This window comes from Echinops telfairi, unplaced genomic scaffold (genome assembly GCF_000313985.2).
Source record: "Echinops telfairi isolate 266 unplaced genomic scaffold, ASM31398v2 ScPeMD7_7415;HRSCAF=8453, whole genome shotgun sequence".
Lineage (NCBI taxonomy): Eukaryota > Metazoa > Chordata > Mammalia > Afrosoricida > Tenrecidae > Echinops > Echinops telfairi.
The window spans coordinates 566601-573578 of record NW_022111315.1 but is presented as its reverse complement, the minus strand read 5'-3'; positions in this window follow the sequence as shown (position 1 = coordinate 573578).

Genomic DNA, 6978 nt, shown 5'->3' with positions numbered 1-6978 from the left:
AGAGGTGTCTTCCACCTCCAAGGAGGATGTACCAGATTTCCCAGAATTCTCAGGAGAAGGCCATGCCCACACAGAAGTCTCATTGGCTATCTCCAGATTGACAGCCTAGACTCCACCCCTACACTCTTAATCCTTAAATTGACACCAGATTAGGGGACTACCACAATAGCCAATGGTCCTCACATGACTCAGTCACTTTTGCACCTCCAACAGCTACAATTAGTGGACAAGGGCCACCAGTTCATAAACGATAGGAAAAAATACAAGAGTAACACGATATCTCAAAGAATGACAATCTCCATTCACACAAAGAAACAAGAGATAATAGCACACATAATTGACCACAGACTATAGACCTTCATAAGGAAGAAGAGTCATTGGAACTACCGAAAAAGGAATTCAGAAAAAAAATTATTCTGACATAATTTCAATAGATGTACTAGGTAGCTAGATTAGGAACAAAGGGGGTTGTCTTCCCTAATGCCTATGCTAAATGAAAATGAGCTATTCATGACACAATACAGGGGTTGGAAAGAAATCAGGCACACTAGTTAGACACCTATAGGAAAGACCCAAACTGAGCATGCTTAGACACAAGCCCTTTAGCCCGGGTAGGAGGTCCACCTGGACACACAGACTGGGCTCAGCCACATGACAGCACACAGGTGGGCCTAAACTCAGCCAGAAAGATCAGCCAATGCCCTCAACCATGCCTCCCCTAGTCAGTGGGAGCGGGAAAGAATAAGCCTGGCATGCAGCCCAGCACACTCTCTTGACCCGCAGCCGGCCTTCTTTTACCCTACTCTTGCTCAGGTGCACGCTGCAGGGTGGGAATCTCTCCCACGTGTGTGGCGAGTAAGCACCTACGGGCCTTCTGGGGCCCCTTTAACCCCTTTTGGTTGCTGGGGATTCCCCAGTTCCACACATGTGGGTTTCATGCTTCTGTTCCGATGTTCTTTCCACATGGTTTTCCATACCCTGTTGCGAACCCCAGCAGGGCTTCCATGCAGCCTGGCACACTTTCCAGAATTAGTGTGTACCTCTTTGAGACAGTAATACCTGAAACTTTCCCTTTCCTTTATAAAAACTCACTTGGATTACAAAAGTGCTTCTGCTGTGTGAATTCTTTCTGCACCATGAAGCAAAGAACCAAGGCAACCCAATCCAGAAGCCTAACAGATGGAGAGAAAAATCGAGTGAGCTACCGGAAACAAACAAAAGCATTGGGAAAAGTCAGCAAAACGCTACCAGTACAATCTGACAAAACAAATGAAAAATTATAAACTATACAAAAAACAGCAAATAGAAACACAGAAGAGTAATACGTAGAAAGTAACTGTCTAGAAAAGAATGATGACAAAATATGTACAAATATGCTTGATACAATTGATGTATGGATTGTTATAAGAGTTGTAAGAGCCCCCAATAAAATGATCTTTTAATAAATAATTTTAAAAGGATATTAGAAATAGACAACACTTTGAAGGAGCAAAGCAGTAGAATTGAAGCAATGTAAAGCTGAATTAAAGAAAAATCTCTCAATACCAACCATAAATGATCCATAAAAAAGTACAGCAGCAACATAAAAGTCCAAACAAAGTCTAAGAATTATGTGGGACACTATTAAGAGAGACAGCATACACATGATAGGAATCCCAGAACAGGAAGAAACAAACAAATAAATGAAAACACAGATAAAATAATCTGAGAACTGCTGGAAGAATTTTCTGTGGCATAATGAAAGAGGAGAAAATAGCTATTCAATAAGCTGAAAGAACTACAAACAGGGTAGACCTTCAAAGAAAATCACCATAACATATCATAATCAAACGTTCAAATATTAAAAATGGGGAAAGAATTCTGGGAGCAGCACAAGAAAAAAAGAAAAATTACCTACAAAGGGAGAGCCAAGAAAATAAACTTGTACTTTTCAGCAGAAACCATGCAGGGAAGAAGGTAATAGGAAAACATAAATAAAACTCTGAAAGAAAAAATATTGCCAACCAAGAATTTTATAGTCAGGAAAATAAGGAAGAAATAAAGATATTTCCAGATAAGGAGAAATTAAAGGAATTAGTGAAAACAGGACAAACCTTACAAAAAGCACTGAAAAAAATACTACGGGAAAACTGTTGAACAGAGAGACTCAATAGCAACAGCATACATCAGCCTGACGTCAACATACAAGACATCACCAGCAAGAAGTCAAAGTTAAAGCAGTACTCAACGTAAATCACACTTACAAGACTGAAAACAAAGGATCCAGAAATATTATTCCACAAGCATGACCATCACAAAGCAAATAGAGGGAAGAATGTAGATACAAAACTTTATAATGGAGAGGAAGTAAAGTAGTTTTCAAAAGAATACATACTGCCTTTCATTTGTAAGGCAACTTCAAAGAAAATGGGAAAACATTGTTACAATTTTTAAAAGGAAAGTTACAAAGACCTGTTATTGTTAGGTGCCATTGTTAGTTCCAACTCATACAGACCTTTGTACAACTGAGTGAAACATTGCAAAGGCTTGAGTCATCTTCACAATTGTTCTTATGTTTGAACACATTGTTGCAACCAGTCTCAATCAATCTTGTTGAGAGCCTTCCTCTTTTTTTTTTTCTTACTTTTATTGGGGGCTCTTACATCTCTTATCAAAAGCCACACATTCATCCAGTGAGTCAAGCACATTTGCATCATCATTTTCAAAGCATTCTCTTCCCACTTGAGTCCCTGATATCAGCTCCCCATTTCTGCCTGCTCCCTGCCCCGCCCACTCTCCCTTACGAACCCTTGATAAGTTATATATTATTATTATTTTCATATCTTACATCATCCTCCGTCGCCCCTCACCCACTTTTCCATTATTCCTCCCCCAGAGAGGGGGTTATAGGTTAATCCTTGTGATCAATTCCCCAAACCCTCCCCTAGTCCTCCTGGTATCTCTACTCTCATTGTTGGCCATGAGGGGTTTATCTATCCTGGATCCCCTGTGTTGCGGGCTCTTATCTGTCACAGTGTGCATGTTCTGGTCTAATCTGATTTGTAAGATAGAATTGATGTCATGATAGTAAGGGGAAGGAAGCACCAAATAACTAGAGGAAAGTTGTGTGTTTCATCAGTGCTATACTGCACCCTGACTGGCTCATCTCGTTCCTGTGACCCCTCTGGGAGGGGATGTCCAATTGTCTACAGATGGACATTGGGTCTCCACTCCATGCCACCACCACCCCCAACATTCACCTTTGGTATGATTTTGTTCTCAGTCTTAGCTGCCTGGTACCTGATCCCATTGACACCTCATGATCACACAGGCTGGTATGCTTCTTCCATGTGGGCTTTGTTGCTTCTCAGCTAGGTTGCCGCTTGTTTATCTTCAAGCCTTTAAGACCCCAGACACGATATCTTTTGATAGCCGGGCACCATCAGCTTTCTTCACTACATTTGCTTATGCACCCATTTTTTCTTCAGCAATCGTGTCAGGAAGGTGAGCATCACAGAATGCCGGATTATTAGAACAGTGTCCTTGTGTTGAGGGAGTACTTGAGACAAGGCCCAATGTCCATCTGCAACCTTAATCCTTTTTTAAAAAATTCTTAACATATAAATATGAGCACATAGTTCTATTCATCTATCTATCTATCTATCTATCTATCTATCTATCTATCTATCTATCTATCTATCTATCTATCTATATGTTCCTTTGCCTCCTGATTCTTTCCTCTATTTCCTTTTTACTTCCCTCTTGTTCCACCATCATGTTTGGCCTTCATTCGAGTTTAGTAATTCTTTGATGCTACATTGCCCTTGATTAAATCCCACTAGGCATCATATGCCCTTCTCTCCGTTGATTTTAGTTCACTTGTTTTTCTCTTGTCCCTGGGTTGGTTTCCCCCTCCCTTCCTTTCTCCCACCTCCCCTTCTCCCATATCCCCCCCAGAACCATTGGTCTCATTCTTTTCATCTCTGAATTATATATCCTGCCTTTCTCATCTAGATAGATATGCAGATACATTAATAGGCACAAAACCCAGTAAAGCCAAATAAAACAACAAAGGAAGTCAAAACCAACAAAACAATAACAGCAATAACAACAAAGCAATAACAGCAAAAAGAAAGTCCCTGACAAAAATGGAAAAGCCTATAAATAGTTCAAGGTCTGTTTGTAAGCCTTTACGAGTGTTTTCCAGTCGAGTCTGATGGGGTGCCACACTCTGTTTCCAAAGTCTATTTTTGGTATTCCCCGGGGATTTCATCACTTTCCTCCACTTGCTGCTCTGTAACATGCCCTTAGTGTTTCACCCGGCGTGATGGGGTCAGATGTGCACAATTTCCGCACTGTGTCTCCAGTATTGTCGCCCGCTGAGCTATGGTTTAGTGAGGGACGTCATGTCTCGTAGTGGGGCCGGCTCTATGGTCCTCTTTGTGTGTTGTCTGCTCCAAGCAGGAATATCGTCCTCAGGGCTTGGTGGGCCAGGATGTCCTCCCCTCCCTCTCCATCCCTTTTCGTTTCTCCCATATGCTCTAATCAGTTGCGTGCGCCCCTCTCCCCAAGCTCTAGCCCCTGTGCAGTACTCTGAAGTGAATTATTCTGAGTGGTGGGGGGGGGGGTGTCCACATAGTCGGGATTGGGGCAGGCCCCGCAGACCTCTCTATTGGTTCCCTGGTACATGCTGGTATGTTGTATTCATGTCTTGGCACACTGGGTTGAAGTCTGGTCTCTCTCTCCCTCTCCTGTGGAGATAGAAACAATACCCTTTCTTTGGGTGGGTTAGTGCCCTGTTCTCCCCATACCCATGACTTTTTTTTTCTCTTTCCTTCCCCCTCTTATTAGTTGGCTGCCATATATATACCTAGATTGGGTTTGGCCCATGCCATAGTTGCTGAACATCACCCCAGGGATGTACGTATATACTAGCTTTTCCCTTATGCCCTGTTGTTGTTGTAGTTTTTGGGTGTTGTTTTTTAAGCTTACATCATTGGACTCATGTTGTACTTGTACTTTTGTGCTTGGCTTACTTCACTTAGCATGATTTCCTCCAGTTCTTCCCACACGGCAATGTGCCTCTTGAGTTCATAGCTGCTTTTTAGGATGAGTAGTAGTCCATTGTATGTATGTACTACAGTTTTATTTGTTTGTTTGTTTGTTTGTTTGTTTGTACTACAGTTTTTTGATCCATTCATCTGTCGATGGAAACTTGGGTTGGTTCCAACTCCTTGCAATTGTGAACTGTGCCACAATGAACATTGGAGCACAGATGTCTGGCCCGGGTTTGTTTCTTGCTTCTTCTGGGTATATGCTCAGTAGGGTGATTGCTGGGTCATATGGTAGCTCAATTTCCACCTGTTTTAGATATCGCCAAATCGATTTCCATAATGGCTGCACATACCTACAGGACCACCAGCAGTGGAGCAGAGTCCCTATCTCCCCACAGCCCCTCCAATACTTGTTACTTTCTGAATTTTTGTATTGGGCTATCTTTGAGGCTGTTAGGTGGTATCTCATAGTTGCTTTAATTTGCATTTCTCTAATGGCTAATGATTGGGAACATTTTCTCACATGTTTGTTGGCCATGTGGATTTCAGACTCTGTGAAACCTCTGTACAGGTCCTTTGCCCACCTCCTCAGTGGGCAGTCATTTTTTTTCCTATTGTAAGCTTGCAAAGTATTGTAGATTTTAGTTAGTAAGGCCTTTGTCTGATGGGTCATGGCTAAAGATGTTTTCCCAGTCTGTGGGCTCTTCTACTCTCAGTGATTCTTTCGATGTACACAGTGATTTATCTTCAGAATATCCCACTTGTCAATTTGTGACTCCTCTGTATTTGTATCTTTCCCTATTTCCGATAGCCTATGTATTCCCTGTGCCAAGGTTCTCAGGTTTGCCCCAATTCCCTCATTAATGGCCCTAATACTTTGGGGTTTCACCTCAAGGTCTGTGTTCCATCTTGTACATGGAGTGAGATAAGGGTCTTGCTTCTTTTTCTGCAGGTAGATATCCATTTTTTCCAGCACCACTTATTGAAGAAGGCTTCTGCTTCCCATTTGATATTTTTTGGGTCCTTATCAAAAATCAGTTGTCTGTTTGCTGATGTTTTATTTCTGGGTTTTCAGCTGTTGTCCATTGGTCTGAATATTTGTCATTATACCAGTCTTGCACTGTTTTTATCACTGTGGCTGTATAATATGTGCTAAAGTCAGGTAGAGAAAGCCCTCCCACTTTGGCCTTCTTCTTGAGGAGTTCTCTGCTAATTCTGGGCTTCTTTCCTCGACATATAAAGTTGGTAATCAGCGTATCCAATTCTTTGAAGAAGGATGATGCTATTTGTATTGGGATAGCATTAAAGTTATATAGTGCCTTGGGCAGAACTGACATCTTTATTATATTGAGTCTTCCAATTCACGAGCATGGGATATTCTTCCATTTTTTGAGGCCACTCTTGGTTTCTTGTAATAGTGTTCTATAGTTTTCCTCGTACAAATCTTTTGGGTTTTTTTAGTTAGGTATATCCCTAGATATTTCAATGTGTGCTTGGCTGTTGTAAAGGATACTACCTTTTTAATTGACTCTTCTGTGATCTTGTCTGATGTGTATAGCAGTCCGATAGACTTCTGTTTGTTGATCTTGTATCCTACCACTCTGCCATATTCCTCTATCACTTCTAACACTCCTCTTGTATAGTTTTTGGGATATTCGATCTATAAAATCATATCATCTGTGAATAACGATAGTTTCGCCTCTTCCTTCCCCAAATACCTTTGATGTCTTTTCTTTGTCTTACATTGTTAGCTAGGACCTCCAGTACGATGTTAAATAGGAGTGGGGACAAAGGGCATCCTAGTCTGGTCCCCTTCTTCAGTGGAATTGTTTTTGTCTTTTCTCCATTGATTACCACGTTGGCTGTTGATTTTTCATATACAGCTTGTATAATATTGAGGAAATTTCCTTCCATTCCTATCTTCTTGAGTGTCTTAAACAGGAAT